This window comes from Pseudoliparis swirei, chromosome 23 (genome assembly GCF_029220125.1).
Source record: "Pseudoliparis swirei isolate HS2019 ecotype Mariana Trench chromosome 23, NWPU_hadal_v1, whole genome shotgun sequence".
NCBI lineage: Eukaryota > Metazoa > Chordata > Actinopteri > Perciformes > Liparidae > Pseudoliparis > Pseudoliparis swirei.
In genome coordinates this window covers 21,862,717-21,884,323 of record NC_079410.1, presented here as the reverse complement: position 1 = coordinate 21,884,323, position 21,607 = coordinate 21,862,717, and the positions used below count along the sequence as shown (strand labels likewise).

The window sequence follows — 21,607 nt, the reverse complement described above, 5'->3', positions numbered from 1 at the left end:
TTTGTATTTACACAGATTTGCATGTAAACACCTCTCGCCGTCTGTGGCTGATGTGGAAGAACCAGCATGAGAATCAAATAGCAGAAACAGACTGTATTGTTTTATTTCCCATTATAATCTCTATATTACTTTGTTTTTGAATGAGCGGTGTTGAGGATTGTTCTCCTGCGTTCTCATGCTGTGCTCCTCGTGGAGAGATTCTCTCTCAGCTGGACGTGGATTCATCCTCAGACCACAGCACACATGCTGCAGTTTAACTTTTACATTTTTGTTGCTATTGCGAAAACACAGTTTGTTGAACGCAAACCCAAAATGATAAAATCTCTTGCAAAACACGTTTTGCGATTAAAACTTTCCACACAAACACTAATAATTAATAACATGTCAACATGCTGACTGCACAGTATTTAAACACTCTGGCGCGGTCTTTGTTGATTACGATACGGCCAAGATTTTATTCTCAAGACTCAGATAAGATCACACATCACAGAATTATACTGTGAAATAAATCATGTGCGTGTGTTTGTGTGCTGAGTGTGTGTGCATGTGTGTGTGTGAGTGTGTGTGTGCTGAGTGTGTGTGAGTGTGTGCTGAATGTGTGTGCATGTGTGTGAGTGTGTGTGTGCGTGAGTGTGAGTGTGTGTGTGTGTGAGTGTGTGTGTGTGTGCGTGTGTGAGTGTGTGTGTGCATGCGTATGTGTGTGTATGTGTGTGTGTGTGAGTGTGTGCGTGAGTGTGTGTGTTTGTGTGAGTGTATGTGTGCTGAGTGTGTGTGTGTGTGACTGAGTGTGTGCATGTGTGTGTGTGTGTGGCTCGTGAGACATGGGGAACGACTCCTTCCTGATCGACCTTCAGACGCTTCAAGGTCGTCTCCTCGTCTCTGAGTGAAATGCAAATGTAGATCATAAATATGTTTTAATTCTCAGAATGAGCTCAGCGGAGCATTTTAATGAAAGAGGAAAGCCTCGATTCCCTCGCGACTTGTTCTATGGGAAGCCTCTCCTGAGAGAGAGAGGGGGTGGAAAGAGAGAAGGTTACCATCTGTTTTGACCTGGATTCCGTTTTCTTACCGTTACTCCCATTCACACACACACACACACACAGAGAGAGAGATAGAGAGAGAGAGAGTTCCAGGCCTCTTTCTGAGCTGTAAAACTTTATAGCGATCTGGGGTCCGTTGTCATGGTGCCCAGTTATACGAGCTTGACCGGGTGTGTGTGTGGTGTGTGTGTATGTGTGTGTGTGTGTGTGTGTGTGTGTTTTGGGGTGGGTCCAACATTTCCAAAAGGGGTGTGTGCGTGTGTGCGCCCATGTGCGTGTGCGTCAGCAACTCTTCTTCTGTTTATAATTATGGAGAGAGGAAATGTGTGTGTGTGTGTGTGTGAGAGAGAATGATCACTGGAATCCCCCCCCCCCCACACACACACACACACGCGAGGTTTTTCAACGGGGGCCCTCATTCGCGCGGAACGTCAACGTCCAGACGTGCGGCAAAGAGAACCGGGACGGACCAGCTGATACATGGAGCGGGGAACAGCACCGACAGACCGACCGAAGAGAACGGAGAGAGAGAGAGAGAGAGAGAGAGAGAGAGAGAATGAGAGAGAGAGAAATTAGATCCTCCACCCGGGAGGTCGATCGTCATCTGCGGCGTGCACGGTGAGTCTCTCCCGCCCGGTGGCACCGGGACCTCCCGGTTGATCCTCTGTGTCACACGCTGATGTGTTTTATAGTGTGACGTGCCCGCGCCTCCTCACCGGTCCGGACCTCAAGCGCTCCTCCTCTTCATCTGGGCTGCAGCTCAGCTCGCTGTCATCAAAGAACAAACGCGGCGGGTTGGAAACATTTCCCTCAAACAAAGCAACATGACGCAGCTTCATCCGGGACTTATGCCTACATCATAATCCAGCTGTTTCATAACAATGCGCGTGCACGGCCCGTTCTACTCACAGACCGGAACAGCTGGACGGATGTGGACCTAAATCTAGCCTAATATGACAATTTATATATTAATTATTATGTAAACGTTACGGCACACTTCAGAGTGATGTATGAGTTATGGTGACGTCACCTCCCGGGAGAGTGACGTCAGGTTGCCTTAAAGGTGATGGAGGACAACACATAACACCGGGTGTATTTCTTTCTTTACTTTTCTGTCACTGGAAGAGTTAGCAGTTTAATCCTTAAAATGTTATTATGAAGAAAAAAAAGTTGTGCAAAAATATATATTATTATGAGAAAAAATATATATTATTATGAAAAAATATATATTATTATGAGAAAAAATATATATATTCGGAAAAATATATAAATTATTATGAAATATATATAAATTATTATGATATAAATAACTATGAACACAATTCTATATAGATTATTATAATAATAATAATTAGTGTAATACAATTGGCAATGTCCATGGAATGTATGTGGATTAGCATCTTTGTTAGCATTAGCATCCGGAGGCCTAGTCTTGGCTGTATCGCGCTGCTTCACTTAGAAGTTGTTGAGCAGTTATTAATTATCATCACGTGGCCGGAAGCCATCTTTTCCTCACATGATTTAAACCTCTCAGCAGGAAAGCTGTGCGTAAAGGAGGCGCGTTTGATTTACGCACCACGCGTCGCGGTTCCCTGCTGCTCCGCCACGGTGGGGCGTAATTAATAAGCACTCAATGGCTCATTAATGAATAACTCATCGCAGTCACCCCGTGAATCAAAAAGCTGAGACCCAGTCCCGCAGGGAGGAGGCCGGCTCCGTGAAACAGAGCATTTATGAAATATGACGCCGGCAGATGTAATTATCCATACAAGCGAGGGGGCGGGGCTCGGTTATGTTTTTATGATGATATGTCGGTGTCTTCACCACCAGCTTGACAAGACCGTGACTTCATGGATACGATTTTTAAAAATGTTTTCTTTTTGTATTTCCAATGGAGACTTCTGGCTCAGAGTTTTGAAGGAAAAGCAAATAACAAATAAAATAAATAAATGAAATGAATGAAAAAAATAAATAAAAATAAATAAAAATAAAAATAAATAAAATAAATAAAATAAATAAAATAAATAAAATAAATAAAATAAATAAAATAAATAAAATAAATAAAATAAATAAAATAAATAAAATAAATAAATAAAATACACTACCCCAGTTGATTAATGACATCGACACCATTACTTATTGTATTACAAGTGTTCTCAAATGTTATGTATGCAAATGAGGCATTATCTACTAACTCTTGGTGAATTCAAGATTAATCTACGAAAATCAGTAAAATAAATGTTTTGGAAGAACATTGTGGACCCATAATCTTAGAATAGACGATATGAAAAACAATGTTTTTGCCGTCAGTATCTCACCTAAAAACATAACGCAGACTTTGTCATGTCTTCATTATTTTCATGACGAATTCTCGACACGTCGTCAAACCCTCGCGAGAGTCGCCTTATTGGTTGATTGTGTACTCATCTCTTATGGGTGTTTCCGTCGCTGCGCGTGCGTGTTGGCACACGACGCTTCGTCAGTGTTCACGAGCTAAATGGTTGAAAGTGTGACGGAGATAAACAGCGACACCTGGAGGCAACAATGAGGCGCTGCACGCGGCCCTTCATCACCTCTTTATATGGTCGTCCTCCACTTTTTTAATTGCTTCAAAACCTGCATTTCATAATTTAATCTAAAGATACATTTATTGAGATGTTGCACATTTGATTGTGCACGTCGTTATTCTATAACAACCGTAACAGCTGATATATTATATATATGTTTATCTTTGTGTGCTTTGAGACCCGATCCGAGTTTGAAGACTAATCTCTAAATTGATGTTCAGTTTTTCTATGGTTTCTGATGATGCGCATGCGCACTCAGCATGCGGCTGATGCGCATCGATTCATTTCGGATCAAACGTGTTGACAATTTTTTTTTAAGTAACAATGAATAAGACGCTAATATTCTCATTGTGTGTTCCAGAAATAAATATTCATATATATTTTAATTTGTTTTGCTAATGTTTTAGAGGCATAAGCTTGAGACTCCGCCCACTCCTCCTCCCCACCGCCATCTGCCTGATGGATCGTGGACGTCTCCATCGTGGAATATGCCTACTATGAACTATTCATACACTCTGTCATATTCATTGAATGTATTTTAACTCTAAATCTGTCCTTCTGTACACATTACATCTATTGCATATGTCCATCCTGGAGAGGGATCCTCCTCTGTTGCTCTCCTGAAGGGTTCTTCTCTTTTTTTCCCCCTGAAGGGGTATTTGGGAGTTTTTCCTGGTCCGATGTGAGGTTTTGGGGCAGGGATGTCTATGTGTACAGATTGTAAAGCACTCCGAGACAAATTTGTAATTTGTGAAATTGGGCTATACAAATAAACTGAATTGAATTGAATTGAATAAGCGGCACGTGCAGCATTCATGTATTTTTTCTTACATTTTTAATAAACATAATAGAAACATAACAACGCACGCTGGCTTCTCGTAAATGTATTAATGGATTTCAATATAATATAATTTCCGCCGCTTTCGTTTGAACCAATTTCTCTCAAATTAGATTAAAATAAATAATAAAAACCTGCTGCTGCGCACTAAACCTCCTCTTAGGCTTTACGACCCGGCTTCTCCTCTACTTTACGACTTGACATCTCATGTGATTTCATTTTACAGCCCCTGCACGCACACACACACACACGCACACACACGCGCACACACACACACACGCACACACATTCCACTGGAACACAAGAGCAGCCTATATACTTCATAGAGCATCCGCTGTCTCGGAGTGGTGTATACGGGCTTCAAGCCCGGAGGGGGCACCCCCCCCCCCCCCCGGAGCCCCCCAAGGGCTGCTGCACTGTAATTGGACACAGCTTTGGGGAGTCAGCCGGACCCGCTGTAACTCTCTCTCCGGCTCCGAGACGAGCAGCTTCTCATCTTGGAGCGGCGGTGAAATATGGACAGCGAGGTTTTTGTTTTTTAATGGCGCCTGTTGTCGATTTCCGGTTAATACATTTTAAAAAGATGTTTTTTTCTGGAAGAAAAAAAGAAAGAAAGCCGCCGTCAGAGCGGGGGGCGTGGCCCGCCCGTGAACCTCAGACTGCCATTGGCCGCCGTAACAGGAAACGTTTCCAACCCAAAAGGCTGTCTCAATCCAAAATACCCCCCTCCAGCAACGTCAGAGCGCTGCACACACACACACACACACACACACACACACACACACACACACACACACACACACACACACACACACACACACACACACACACACACACACACACACACACACACACGCGCGCGCACGTCAAGGTGCGTCTCCATGAGATCTGTCAGCCCCCGCACGCGGTAATATAACCACCTGCTCATAAAGCAACGGATACACGATAGTTGTGCGCAGGAGGAGGAGGAGCAGCACGAGCACGAGCGCCATCGACCGACAACAGCCCGGTGTCAGCCGCCGCCGCCAGGTGACAAACATGTCCCGGTTCTGGATGTGCGTAACGCACGCGTTTACTTCCGCATCGTTCGGATGAAAATGCGCGCGCCCCCCTCCTTCTCTCCCTCTCCACATCCTCCTCCTCCTCCTCCTCTGCCCACGTCACTCAGCCACCAGGACCGGCAGCTCGGGTCTAGACTGCCACCCGCTAACCAGACACGTGCCCGGCTTCAGCACCTCGGGGTGCCAGCTCTCCGTCACGCGCTGGCCCCGTTTCAAGATCCACGAGTGCGGCTTCTGTTCTCCGACACGACCCGGGTCGGCGGTGAGCTGATCTCCGTCTCACCAGCACCGCAGCGCGCGCGCACCTCCTCCGTGCACAGTGGCCACCTCGCGCCATGTCTGCAGAGCTCGAGCTTCCTCCTGGAAGAGATAACGGGATAGGGCTTATCGGTATCGGCCATTCGGTGCCGGTCCAAAAACAAAAAGCAGGACCGGCTGCAGCGACACGGAGGACGAGGAGGAGAGCCCGGGTCCGGGACCAGAACCAGAACCAGCACCAGCAGGTGAGGAGGAGGAGGGAGACGATGACAGGCAACAGACTATACATCCAAAGCAGCGAGGAGGAACAACAACAGAGATAAGGGAAGATATGAGCATAAGGAAGCAGGGGATGAGGAGAGCGGGGATGGAGAGAAGGAGAGAGGTGAGAAGAGAAACAAAAGGAGAAGAAAGAAGAAGAAGAAGAAGAAGGAAGAGAAGGAGAAGAAGAAGAGACAGAAGGGAGGGGGGGGGGGGGTGGAGGCAGGACAAGGTGACGCCTCTCTCTCTCTCTCTCTCTCTCTCTCTCTTCATGACAGGCTCTAAAAGACATCTTTTCCACCTCTCTCTGAAATCTATTTATGGCCCTCTGCCAGCAGCCGGACAGGAAGGGCCGATGGGAGGCTCTGGTCTCCCCCCTCCAGACATGAAGCCCCCCCCCCCACACACACACCCCCTTCTTTTGGCGCGCAGAGCGAAGTGAAGCCATGCACGGGGCCGTTATGCACCTTTACGCGTAAATGGGCAACTCTTCTGGAAACGACCAAACGCGCCTCTCCTCATCGCGAGCAGTTAACGGTTATGTCATGAAGTCCATAGTTTTATTACTAAAAGGCATATCACGTGTCATCTGGTTCATGCGGTGGGTTGAAAAGAGTTGCCCAAAAAAAAAGAGTTGCGAAAATAATATGTGTGTGTTTTATTGTGCGGCCTCGGGCTTTTTGCAATATAGTGACATCAGGATGTGAAGACTGTTTGGTTAAATCTGTTTTAATTAAATATTAAATATCTTCACAGTGATGGAACCGAACATGTGGTCCACGATGCCGACATGGGATGGGAATGACGTCACCGTAAGGTATGACTACTAAACTATACATTTTGGCCCAGAGTCTTTCAAAGTTACCAAAACAACGTATAGTGCGTGCTGCTCCTCTCAAGCTGTGCGCATGCGCGGCCCTCAGCGAGCGTTGTTGTTGTTGTTGTTGTTGTTTGCGGGCTGCGGAGAGACCCGAGGACACCTACACCGCAGAGCCTCCAGACCGGGTCAGGGCGCCGCGACGGACCGGAAACAAGAGGCAAAGATTCAATAATACTTTTATTTTAATTACATTATTTTACATATGTCATTGGACGTGATGTTGTATTGAAATGTACAAACATGATTTTGATGATGATAATACACCAAACAACAACAATAATACAATACTTTTATTATTATTATTAATTTAATTTATTTAATAATTATGATACACATTATAATACACATAATGATGGAAGAATCGGGATCACAAATGGCGTTAACGTTGTTCAACGTGTTAATTCACGTGATGATAATGACGTCATAACATGAAGGTAAATATCATCACAGTAAACATGTGAGCTGATCAGCTGGTCATGTTTTTTATTTAGATGCCATTTTATTAATTTTACGTGCAGAAAGCCAAGAGTTCATCGGGTTTAAATTAAGAGAAAAGAATAAGAATAAGAACAAAATGAGAATAAGAATAAGAATAAGAATGAGAATAAGAATAAGAATGAGAATAAGGAGCCTTCATGTTAAAAAACATATAATAGGTTTAAAATATAATATAGCCCAACTTTAACATTATATTGCAACACGCAGCTTTATGGAAATGTTACATTTAGGCTATACTGCTAATTAAGGAAACACACACACACACACCGTATTTTAAGAATTGTAGAATCACGGAAAAAGGAAATACAGTATTGTATATGTTATTATTGCCCAAATAAAAACAACACATACGATTAATATATTAGTATTTTTATCCTTATAATGCTACTACTACTATTACTACTACTAATAATAATAATACATACAATTTCTATAGCGCTTTTCAGAATACTCAAAGATGCTTTACAACACATAATTAAAAAATCCTAAAAGCTATGCATTAAAAATAACTAAAATTACAATAAAAACAAACGATAAAAGCAAATAAGAACGTAGAGAGCACACAATCACACATTAAAAGCAGTTTTGAACAGGTGGGTTATGATTTGTGATTTGAACAATGAAAGTTCGGTGCATTCTCGGATGATAACAATAATATCTAGTAATAGTTTTATTATTATTATCATTATCATCATGGTGTTACTACTACTACTACTATTAATAATAATAATAATTGTTACTAATAATATTACTATTAAAATGTGTATTATTACTACTCTGAGAAGAAGCGTGTAGTAGTTGCCCTTGTGTATTTTATTTCGCACTGTGTGTGTGTGTGTGTGTGCGCGACCGTGAGTGTGTGTGTATGTGTGTAAAACAAGCTAGAAAGAGAAAAGTAAACATTTTATTTATTATTATTATTATTATTATTTATTATTATTATCACTATTACTATTATTGTTATTATTACTATTAATTGTCATTGTATTTGGTAATTAAAGATGATCTTTAACCTATTACACGCTCTGTCCTCCATCCTCAGAGCCCCGTCAGAGGCGCAGTGCCCGGCCTTCAGAGGCGCAGTGCCCGGCCCTCAGAGGCGCAGTGCCCGGCCGGCGGAGCCGCAGCAGAAGCGCCGGGTCCTCATATGGGAGCCGCAGACCCCAGAGCCGGAGCTTTTCTCCCGCACAGCAGACCCGACAGCGCCGCCTGGAGCTCAGCGGGAGCGTCGCCCCGAGGGTCCGGCAGGTGAAGAAGACCTGGTTCCACAACCGGAGGGACTACGAAGGGAAAAGCGGCCGTGCGCAACCGCGAGCTGTGCGGCGTCGCCCTCGACCTCTCCCCGGCGGAAGTGGACCAGCTGCAGCACAGAGAGCACGAGGAGCTGGCAGCGATTAAAACAATAAAGACTATTGTCTCAAACAATAGAACGTCCGTCAACACTAAACGTATTATTTCCGGCCTCCTATGAACGGGAGCGTGGACAGTTTGACATCCTGGATCCAAATATCATCCCGAGGAACATCCGGGTTCTCTCGCTTTGTTTGTGCGCGTCAGTTGGTGGATTTCTTTTCTTTTTATTATAAGAACAAAAAGACAAAACAAAAGACTAAAGTGAGGAGTCTCGGTGCAGGAAGATGAGACGGCCTCAGAGGAAAGTGGGATTTTTTTTGTTTTGGCGGCTTTTCTTTTCTTTTCTATAGTTTGATTTGATTCTCATTTCCCTTCCAGGCATCTCGGACTCCTCGTCTCACGGTGAGTGTGAGTTTATTATTATTATTATTATTATTATTATTATTATGGACATTTTTCTCCGTGCATAGTGACTCGAGGTTGTTGATTAAAAGGCCTCGAACTGTTTATTTATTTTTTACATTTTATTTATTATTCTATGCATTAAGTGTGAAGGATGTGAAGGATTTTTTAGAAAATCAACACTTCGTGTGTCTTATATGGATTTTTTAAATTTCATTTTTCAAACTAAAAATATATACATTTTCCAGTATAAAGGTGTGTTTCGTTATTATTTTTGTTGTAGTCAAAATGAAATACAATTTGTATATGTTAATGTTTAATCCAACTCAGAAATGTCTTATCTTTCAAGAGAGTATTTAAAACGTTGATATTTGTGATAAATGTTCTTTTTATGAAGCTGATATCCTGTGTTTTCCCCAACAAACATTCCTTTAATAAAGTCATTTAATTATTCCTGCTGGAGAAAAAAAGAAAAAGGTTATCTAATTAATAATTTGTGGTGCAACTATTTTCCATGTATTTATTTATTTAAAATAAAAAATACAGGCTGAGATATCTTAAAAAGTGTTTCCTTCTCTAAAATGCCATAATTCTGACTCATAATTATGCACTGAGCTCACCTTCATGCACATCCTCTCTTTCCTCACTTCAAAGTCTTTGTATTCCAGATACGTCCTTTCTTTTGGCTTTGCCTTTTGGAATTTAATTAAAACAATTCCTGTAAATTATTAAAAACATTTAATAAAAATAGTTGCAATATGTTCCCGATATATAAAGACTGCCGTTGACCGTATTGATGAACGCTGATGGCGACACACATCAAAGTGTCACTGTAGCTATGATAGAATCCTTTCATATCTTATCCATGTCACAACCCGTTGGTCCTCCAGCTCTCTGCAGTCTGTGGGAAACATGCTCGTGGTTATAATAATCCCTCTGAGAGATTTCCAAATTCTATTTCTGAGTTTTGATGACTTCCACTTCCTGCTAACGGGGTTGGTGCTCTCCTTGTCTCGGAGCGCTGCTCGCTGCAGAAGACTTGGCAACATTGTGCTGTTCAAATGGAGCTAGTTTCTATCGACATCAGATGCAGGAGGCCAGACGCTCCATTTCTCTCCCCAAATCCTTTTTTTCTGGAACAATCCTAGAAAACGGATCACAGATATATATATTTTTAAAACCGCTCGGTGGCACCATGCGAGCTCTCCCTGTGCTACCGCTCCACCATGACATCAATGGGAGTATCAGTATCAGAGGTGCGGTGGCCTCTTTACACACTTCCTGTGTCACTTCCCGTGTCACTTCCTGTGTCACTTCCCGTGTCACTTCCTGTGTCCTGCAGCTTGGATGTTCAACACAGTGGTTGGAGAGCGCAGATGGCTCTAGAGTGTCATCTCTCACATGGACACGGCGTGCGGTCGTCCGCCCACGCGGCACCGCCGTTGGGCGGACCGCTCCACGTTGGGACCGGGTGCCGAGTCAGCAGCAGATCCTCCACCCGGCCACCGCCCTCGTTTCATCGCGTGCTGATCGCAGCACTTCGGAGGCATCACGACCCCGCGGGGGCTTTTGATCCGGAACATATGGCTGAACTTCCTCTTGCCAGCCAGCTGCCGTTCTGAGACGGAGAGAGAGAGAGAGAGACAGAGCGAGAGACAGAGACAGACTAAGAGGGAAGCAACGCAGACTGTTGTTCAGTGGAGAGAAAATAGTGCCGAGGCGGCGAGAAAAACAGGAGGAAATGGAAGACGAGACGAACGAGAGAGAGAGAGAGGACGGTCGTAAAAAAGAAAGAAAAGGAAGGAGGGAGGACGGCCCGGTTCTGGAGGCGCCGCGTTGAGACGGCAACATTTCTGAAGCGCCACACTGTCTCTCTCCGTCAGCATGCCTCTTCCCTTCCCATCTGTCTCTCTCTCTCTCCCACCTTTCCTTCTTTACCACGGGGGTAATTGACTGACTACTTTATTGGCGGTTGGAGGAAGTGGAGGCGGCCGTAGTGCCGGCGGTCTGCATGGTGTGGCTTTACGGCGGCCTTATTGCCCCTTGTTGCCTATCGGCAGGCAACAAAAGGACGGCCGGGCCTCCTGGACAGTCCGGCTTCCTGTCGGCCACGCCCTCTTCCCGAGCTTTTGTCTCACAGCGGCCTCCGAGCGGTCCAGACAACAACGCTGAGGATCACGTTCACAAACCCAGTGCGGACGAGTCTGCGGGCGCAGGAGGTCGACCAGTAGTTTATGAGGCATTGTTTTATGGTTTCATTTCAATTTCGGCATCATTTTAAACCAAAAGAAGTATCTGACTCAACCTGACTAAGTCGTTTTATTGCCTCAACCTAAAGAAGTACTTTTTTTGCCTAAAGCTTAGAAATACTTTTGTTTCCTAAACCTAAACCTAAGCAAGTACTTTTATAGCTTAAACTTTAGAAGTACTTTTTTTGCTTAAACTTAAACCTTAGAAGTACTTTTCTCGACTAAACCATAGAAGTACTTTGGTCGACTAAACCATAGAAGTACTTTTATTTCCTAAACCATAGAAGTACTTTTATTTCCTAAACCTTCAAAGTACTTTTGTTTCCTAAACCTTAGAAGTACTTTTATTTCCTAAACCTTAGAGGTACTTTTGTTTCCTAAACCTTAGAAGTACTTTTATTTCCTAAACTTTAGAAGGACTTCTGTTGCCTAAACTTAAACCTTAGACATACTTTTGTTGCTTCAACCTGAACCTAAGCAAGTACTCTTGTTCCCTTCTAGAAGTAATAAATCCCCGTCTCGTTGACTGAGAGCTTCTCATCAGAGACTGAGCACACATTACTTCTCATTTTATTCATCCCCTCCTCAGATGATTCCAGAATGAATTATCCTATTTACGGCGCGGAGGCCAGCTGACACCGGTTAACGGAGTTCTTCATGGATCGTCGGCTGCTTCGGAGCATCGTACAGCAGCTCCAGAGGTTTCCCAAAACTTCTCTTCACATCAGGGTCACACAGTTGGATATTCATTAAGCCAAGCAGGAAGCCGCTGCTGATGGCTCCTTACTTGTTAGATATGATTCACTGCAACCGCCTGACCTCCTGCTGCTGGATCCAGTCACGTGAGCCCTAATAGCTTGATTATAACCAGAGGAAGGCGATGCTGCGACTCCCGGAGCTATTGTTCTTGTGAGGAGATTCAACGGCAAGTCAAATACACTTGGAATAGCGCGTAGATGATTCCTGGAATTCATATAAAACATTGTCTGATTTCCGTAGGTGTTTTTGATTCAATTCAATTCAGTTCATTTGTATAGCCCATTTTCACAAATTATAAATTTGCCTCAGAGTGCTTTACAATCTGTACACATAGACATCCCTGACCTTTGACCTCACATCGGATCAGGAACAACTCCCAAACAACCCTTCAGGGGTACAAAAAAGTGAAGAACCCTTCAGGAGAGCAACAGAGGAGGATCCCTCTCCAGATGGACAGATGTAATAGATGTCATGTGACCAGAAGGAATCATTACACACAAATTAAAACACAGGAATAACACAATGAATATGACAGAGTGGATGAATAGTTGGTAGTCGGCATATTCCACCATCCAGACCTCCATGGTCCATCAGATGGAGGTAGAGAGGAGGAGTGGGCGGAGTCTCAACAGTGGGTGGAGTCTCAGCAGGACCATGGCATAGTTGGTAGTAGGAATATTCTACGATCCAGACCTGTGCCAGTAGTACACGAGTCAGAGAATCTGTGGGAAGAAATCATCTTCCTCTTCCTCTTTGTGGTAACCCTACGGAAATGTGCACGATTCCACCGGGTCCAAAGCAGAACAACCAATCAGAGCCGAGGATTCTGTCAGTCCCGTGAACTCGTCTGATCCAATGTGAGTCAAGACGCTGTTACTTCAATGTCTATTTATGGCCTTGAGTGTTTTCAGAAATATAGGATTGAACTGTTTAGGTGTCAAAATTAGAAAGTTGAAATATGTCGAGCCACACTGAAGCCCTGCCCACCGAAGCCCCGCCCACCGGCCCAACGTATCCTCATACAACTGTATGCTGTGTGTAGTGTCTTTTCAAAATGAAGTTCCGTCCTCACACGATACTTAGTTATGTTCGGTTAGGTTTAGGAAAAGATTGTTGAACGGGTTAAAATAACTACTGAAGTACCGAGGTCACGAGATAAATACACCAGAGGACACGAACAACGGCCTCCTAAGGGAAAGATCTGCTTTTGCCCGAGTTTATCGAACAGTGCTTGACATCTGCGTTAGAGACTCCTCGGCTCTGATTGGTTGATTTTTCTTGCAAACGCCATTAAAAGCACTAGAAGGAGGCGGAGGATCCAGGCCATTTCTGCCTATCTTTCAGGATATATTGAGAGCTGGATGCAACAAAGTTACTTTTTTTTATAAGTTACCAAAGTGAAGTTATGCAACCGCAGCTTCAGCATGTTCTGTAAAGTCATGAACACTAGAAACAATAAAGATAAATGAAATTCCTTCCTTGTTCCGCAAGGTTCTTGTGTTCTATACGCTGAAACTACACAAAGCCAATCTCAGGACTGCACTATGTGCAATATGTGTTGCTTAAACTATTCCAACTGTAGTGATTAGTTGGGCACAGCTGAACTTGATATTTCAAGTACACCAAACACTTTAGTTGAATTGACTTAGGGAAATAAGTTGAATGAACTAAAGCCTTAAATCCTTTTTTACAGTGTGGATCTTATCGTCGTCCTGCGTGGCCATCGGTGAGAGAAGCATATTGTTGACGCTAACAAAGATGTCCGACACAAGTCGGTCGTGCATTCAGGCGATCAGGCGGTTTGCGGACGAGTGAATGGTTTATCGAGACAATTTCAAATCTGCTTATTGCTCTCATGCTCCGATTGAGCACGACCTTTGCGATTGCATTTGACCTTTGAAGACGTTCATTCTGTCCCGTTGAACATGATTGCTCGTCCTATACAAAAGTCTGTTGACGACAATGGAGAGTATAGAAGCATTTTGTAAAACACTTAACGCTACATTATAATACGGGTCGATGAAATCAAGCATTCTGATTGGTTGAGAGTGATTCACGAGGTGTACTTTATTCAGCGATAATGTCCGACAGCCGTTTATTTTGATTCATCTGAGCGTTCCATACCAGTGAAACTCAAAATACGAATAACGGTAGATTTTGCGCGAACGTTAGTCAGTTCAAAAACGACAGTTACAAACATGTGTCGTGTGTACTTTGATATTTTGGGGGGAATTACTTTAAATAAGTGGTTAGCCAATAGGATCCTTCAGGTGACCTCATGACTTTAGATGAGTGGTTAGCCAATAGGATCCTTCAGGTGACCTCATGACTTTAGGTGAGTGGTTAGCCAATAGGATCCTCCAGGTGACCTCATGACTTTAGGTGAGTGGTCAGCCAATAGGATTCTTCAGGTGACCTCATGACTTTAGATGAGTGGTTAGCCAATAGGATCCTCCAGGTGACCTCATGCTACCAGAGAGAAGAAAGAGAGTGAGACCGATGAAATGTTGCGCAATGAAAAAAACACTGTCAGCCAACTGGTGAAGAGAAACCAGTAGACCTGAAGACCAGAACCAGTAGACCTGAAGACCAGAACCAGAGACGGTATGAATGAGATACTGTAGACCTGAAGACCAGTAGCAGTAGACCTGAAGACCAGAACCAGAGAAGGTATGAATGAAATACTGTAGACTTGAAGACCAGAACCAGAGACGGTATGAATGAAATACTGTAGACCTGAAGACCAGAACCAGAGAAGGTATGAATGAAATACTGTAGACTTGAAGACCAGAACCAGTAGACCTGAAAACCAGAACCAGAGACGATATGAATGAAATACGGCGGGTGATTTCTATAGCACTGTGCGCAATGCAAAGGGTGACCACTAGGGGTCAGCAGTACGTCTGAACGTTGAGTCGGTGCTGGTGTTTGATGAAGCGCGTCCACGTTTGCAAACAATGTTTTTGTTGGCGTTGTAAAGGCACGAAACACAGTTCGGTAAAGTTGGGAAGATATTCACAGATTCGGACTTTGCGGGCGACTGTAACTCAATGATCGTCCTTCAATCAGAGGACCGCCGGTTCGATCCCCGGCTACTCACTTCACATCAGGAAAAACTCACAAAAACTTTACGGTTGACTAAATGAATAGATAATTATATTTCCACATTGCTTACATAACATGACTTCCTGCATTGGCACGGAATGGTGAACAATAGGGATGTTACTCTGAGGGACGTTGGGTCTGATCAGACAATGATCACATTCTTGAGGACGAGATTTCACCAACTTCTTAACTCCGAAAAAGAATCTGATGGAAAGAGTTGCCCATGTACTGCGTCATGTGCAAAGTCAGAACCAGCTGGAGAGGAGCCACTGGATCCATACAGGAGCTGTGTGATGTAGGTAGTTTCAAGTTGTTGGGCTGGATGGTTAAGATCACAGGAACATGAAACTGCCTGAATCACACCGGTCTCACACGCCGGCCGACAGCAGCGAGGAAACCAAGCGTATAGAAGTCTATATAGTGACTCTACTTCTCTCTTGATGTATTCCCTCAGTAAACATTGTAAACATGAGTTTATGTCTCAGTCTCTAGTTTCAAGTCTTCTTCTATACAGCATGATGTCATCATTTAGTACTTTTTGGTCATTTATAGTCAAACAGACCCTAAAGCAGGGGACGCTTTAGGGGCGGGGCTTCAAGGTGATTGACAGATGTAATAGGCCCATCGACATTAGTCTTCAACATTAGAAATATGGTAAATATGTTAAAGAACTACATGTCGACATCAATAATCCAAGATGGCGTTGGCGTCATCGGCAAACTCACGGCTTCAGAACATCGGTCCACAAACCAACGGGTGACGTTACCATGACTACGTCCACTTCTTAGATACAGCTTGTGGTCGGCACACACACAGCACCATTTCCTCATCCAACAGTTTGTATATAATAGAAACGTTTTTGAGTTTTCCTTCATGCAAGCGACAGCTGTGTTTAGACAACAATATTTATTAATATTTTGTAAAATCCATCCATCATAACCTCTTCAGGTGCAGGCTCTGTATGTATCACCAGTGATGGCTCACGTCTGTGTGGCTTACAGTGCACTGCGTGGGTTACTCATCTCATAGGGTATTACTTTACTTACAAACAGCCAATGAGAACAGACACACAGCGATGCATTCTGGGAAAACATGTGACTTAAAGGGACAGTGTACACACAGACACATCGTGGTTCTTAAATGGTTCTTTAAAAGGCTTTGTGGTTCTATAAAGAACCATCACCTAGTGGAGAACCATTCTTTCATTTGAGGCACCATTATAGGTTCTTTGAAGAACTATTTAAGGAAATGGTTCCTTAAAGAACAATTTATAAGGCTCTTTTAGACACCTTTATACATTATTTGAAGAATTCATTAAGGAAATGGTTCCTTAAAGAACCCTGGTTTGACGGGGTTTTTGTGGAACCAGAAATGGTGCCTTAAAGAACAATTTAAAAGGTTTTTTAGGGCACCATTATAGGTTCTTCGAAGAACTCGTTTAGGAAATGGTTCCTTAAAGAACCCTGGTCTGATGTTTTTTGTGGAACCAGAAATAGTGCTTTAAAGAACCATTTTTTAAGGCTCTTTTAGACACCTTTATACGTTATTTCAAAAACTCTTTAATGGAATGGTTCTTTAAAGAACCCTGGTTTGAGAGGTTCTTTGTGGAACCAGAAATGGTTCTTCTATGACAAAACTCTGAAGAACCATTTTCGGGTTCCAGATGGCGCCTTCATTTTTCTGTGTGTATGTTTTGGGGTCGTTTAGTGGTGTGAATACCCCTCACTCCTCCCTTTCCTTACCACGTACTAACACTACTGTAGGAGGAAGAGGAAGTCAGACGACGGCTGGGAGGTAACATACATATCTCTCTGGAGACAGTGCTTAGTTTGTCCATTCCGGGCTTCGGTAGAAACCCGACAGTCCAACATGGCGGACTCCTTGAAGAAGATCCGCTCCATGTGTACACGGGCTCATTCTGAGCTAACGGAAACACAACACTACTTAGCTTTCGCTCATCATACACGAATACAAATATAGCATTTTAATATTATATTCAATTTTTGTAATACATCCCCCTGAAATGTCACACGCTGTACCTTTAAGCCTTCGTTTAATTTGGTTTCACCGGCAAACGATATGTCCCGGACATAAAACACATCGCGAATTATGAGTGTGTCAGAGGGGGTCAGGGGTCAGACGGTGCTGGCCTTCCTCTGCCGCGCGGCGATGATGAACGCCGGCCGCGTGCGCTCGGGAAACATAATTGTGTTTTATGAAGTTCAGCGTGACGCCACGGAGCGGTAAATCTGGGCTCCTGCTGTAATGGCACATTAACATTCAGCCGCCACAGTTCAGCCTCTGGCTGCGGCGCCGCGCTCGCCGTTCTCTCAGCACAGGACGCCGTCGACGGGCCGGGTTGTAAACGAAGCGGCCCGCTGTAAAAACCTCACGGCGCATTTTATTGAAACCTACTTAGGTTTAATCATTACTTATTTTAATACTTAGTTCATTAAAAAAAATCGGAGCTCGTGATTTCGCTTTACTTGCTTTACTCGTGAAATGAAAGTGTCATCTTATCTCATCATGTTGAGGTTTTACTGGCATTCAGACGTATTATAAGCTCATCGGCGTTATAGGGTATCATATATATCACATATTAGTTTAGTTGGATGTAAAACTTTAAAGACTAAAGCTGCGTTCACACCAAAAGTGTTAACGATTTAATCACGTGACTTTACTCGCGTGACTATTTGTGCCTTTTCGCATCATTCGCTTCCTTCCACCTTAGAGGGGGCGTGGCTTAGAGGGGGCGTGGCTTATCTCCGTAGCTTTACTCCGTGGAAACAGTTATCATGTCCTTCATCCACCACGAAGAACTAACCACTAGTTCTGCTTCATACTTGCTGAAGGCATCCCACACACGTCTGAACATCTAACACCCTCGTGTTTAGATAGATAGATAGATAGATATATACTTTATTAATCCCCAAGGGGAAATTTGTCGTCACAGTAGCAGCACCAATAAACTAAACACACAAGAATAAAATATAAAAAACAGGGATGAAAGATATAGGAGTAAACAAAGTAAAATATAAAATAAAATATATATGTATATGTATAACATATATGCATACACAATACACAATACTAATTACAAATTAAATATAAAAATATTAAATATAGATAGTGTGCAAAATGCAAAGTGTGTGTATGTGTGTAGTGTAAATGAAATGTATGTGTGTAGTGTAAATAAATGAAATGTGTGTAGTTATTGCACTATGATCTGCCAAGAGGTGATCTGTTGTAGAGCCTCATAGCCGCCGGCAGGAATGTTCTTCTGTATCTGTCCTTGTGGCAGCGGAGCGTGAGGAGACGTCTGGAGAAAGTCCTCCTCTGTCCCTGTAGGACAGGGGTGGCCAACCAGTCAGAGACTAAGAGCCACATTTTTTACTGTGTCACCGCAAAGAGCCACATCATACACATATGTGTGCGCGCGCACACGCACACACACACCTCTGATCAGCCAGATTTGTTGTAAATGTCACACACCAACATGATAATGACAGAAATGGACTCCTACAGTACTAAGACAACAGGTCTGTCATGTTCAACAATGAACATTGTGTACACTGTCTCACGCACACACACACAACATACATTATCTCAGTTCAACCAAGTCCACAAACAAAAATAGAATAATTTACAATAGCGTTTTTCTTTACTATGCATGTTGCATAGTGGGACTTATGGGATTCCTTGCCTTGAACAATCCTCTTCAAATCTGGCTTAATTCCGTTGTTGCCACTAAGCAATTCCTTCACATGGTGTCAATCAGAACAGGTGTCCGAAAATCGAACGGTGCACTTGGGGGGGGGGCTGGAGTAATCAAACGCCCACCAATAAACCACTTTAGCAAGAGAGTGTTCGACATTCGGATGCGGTTCTCCCAACGCTGCTCTTACACCGTGTCCGCTGAATTGAGGCGGCTGGCGAAGGCGCCACCGTAAACTACTTTAGCCATAGTGCGGGACATCCAGCTGCCCATAATGCGGCGTTCATGGCGTAAGTGCAGTGTTTGATTTTCGGACACTTTCATTGCGTAACCCACCGTAGAACGGCCCGCTCGACATTCGGATGTGGTCTTTCCGCGTTTGGCCCACGAGTTTGAGACCCGTGCCCTACTGGGAAACTTTGCGTGTTCTTCATCTCACGCATGCGCGTTTGACGAAAAATACCGTATTGAACTCAAGCATAGCGAACACGCACATACAAAAAAACACAAACTTAGATATGAACGTAAGAGCCGCATGACACCAGGCAAAGAGCCGCATGAGGCTCGCGAGCCGCGTGTTGGCCACCCCTGCTGTAGGAGGTGGTGGAGAGGGTGGTCCGGGTGGTCCGGGTTGTCCAATATGGACACAAGTTTCTTCAACGTCCTCCTCTCCACCACCTGTTCCAGGTGCTCCAGCTGGCAGCCGATGATGGAGCCAGCCTTCCTAACCAGTCTGTTAGACGGCTGGTGTCACCGGCTCCGATGCTGCTCCCCCAGCAGACAATGGCAAAGAGCAGCACACTGGCCACGACCGACTGGCAGAATAACTCCAGCATCTTGCTGCACACGTTGAAGGATCGAAGCTTTCTCAGGAAGAAACAGTTCAGCTCGTTGGCCCTCTCCAGGGAGCCCCCTGGCTGTCTACCTCCCACCTTGAAGCCAGTTATCTGCTTCATGCCGGTCCACGCCTCCCTTGTGTTGTTCAGCTGGAGTTTGGCCTCCAGCTTCCTCCTGTAGGAGTCCTTGCCCTCCCTGAGCTTCACCTTTAGGTTGCGCTGGGCTCTCCTCAGCTCCTCCCTGTCCCCAGACCTGAAAGCAGCTTTCTTCTTGTTAAGAAGTGCCTTCAGGTCCCTGGTGATCCAGGGCTTGTTGTTGGGGAAGCAGCGCACAGTCCGAGATGGGATGGTGGTGTGTTCACAGAACTTGATGTATTCCGTGATGCAGTCGGTCATCCTGTTGATGTCCTCCCCATGCGGTCCACACAACACATCCCAGTCCGTTGACTCGAAGCAGTCCTGTAGAGCGTCGTCAGCCTCCAGAGACCACCTCCTCACAGTCCTGGTGGTCACCGGCAGCCTCTTCACCAGAGGAACAGACCTGGTGTCAGCCGGACCAGGTCATGATCGGACCTGCCGAGGGGGGGAAGGGCAGTGGCGCTGTATGTGTCCTTAGTATTAGCATACAGCAAGTCCAGAGTTTTATTGTTCCTTGTTGGGCAGTCTATGTATTGATGGAAGGTTGGCAGAGCTTTATCCAATGTGGTGTGGTTAAAGTCACCAGTGATAGTCATGAAGGCTCCAGGCTGTTGGTTCAGCAGAGCAGACACAGTGGAGTGGATGGTGTCCACAGCTTCCTCAGCGTCAGCTGATGGCGGCACGTAAACGACAACCACAACGGCGGACGTGAACTCCCTCGGCAAATAATAAGGGCGCATCCCCACGGCCAACAGTTCAATGTTTGGGCTACAGAAGCGCTCCTTCACACACACATGGTCGGGATTACACCACCGTTCATTCACATAAACAGCGATTCCGCCCCCCCCTCTTCTTACCGCTCAGTGTAGCGTCTCTGTCCGCCCGAACAGTCCTGAAGCCGGGCAAAGACGCGCTGTGATCCGGATAATCCGCGTGCAGCCAAGTTTCAGTAAAACACAAGAGACTGCTCTCACGAAAGATCCTCTCAGTCATTACCAGCGCGCCAAGCTCATCCGTCTTATTCGCCAAAGACCTCACGTTCCCCGTTATTATCGCCGGTACCGAAGGTTTGTATCTCCTCGTTTTAGCCCTTCTCCCGGCACCCGATCTGCAGCCACGAGCCCTTCTCCGTAGTTCCACCGGGATCACAGTTCTGTCTCCAGGCAGAAGCTGCAGCCTGCACAGCTGTTACGATCTCAGACACTTAGGAAGTAGGACCCAATTGCACGACCCGGGAGACAGAGATAAAGTATTTGTAAGTACTTTATTTTTCGGTTCTGCAGTGAACAAAATGAAAGCGCTCACGTAGTGAGGGATCAAAAACTTTTCAAGAGCACAACATAACCCGACCTGATCATGGCAAAAGACCAGACGAACTGACAAGGAACACTGGGAGACAGGGGAATTTAAGCACATGGTAACAAGACACAGGTGGGACCAATCAGGGGCGGGGCTGACACTGATGAGCATAGGAGACAGGTGTGATGACAGGTGAAAACAATCAGGAAGCCTGGAATGAGAGAAAGCGAACATAAATGACATGAACCTCTCTAGCATATCTGTCGGTGCACAACAGTACCCCTCTAGGGCCAACTCCTGATGGCCCAGGCTGATTGTAAAAGTCGTGGATAAGAGTCTTGTCTACGA

At 44.6% G+C, this 21,607-nt stretch overlaps 1 long non-coding RNA gene across 1 annotated transcript; it reads left to right on the top strand.

The window, feature by feature from the left end:
* The first annotated feature begins 4,490 nt into the window (after window positions 1–4,490).
* LOC130189339 (uncharacterized) lies at window positions 4,491–9,709 on the top strand. The gene is made up of 3 exons (XR_008830764.1): window positions 4,491–6,009; window positions 6,782–6,842; window positions 8,446–9,709. It is a non-coding gene; the product is annotated as an uncharacterized LOC130189339 (long non-coding RNA).
* Window positions 9,710–21,607: the final 11,898 nt, after the last annotated feature.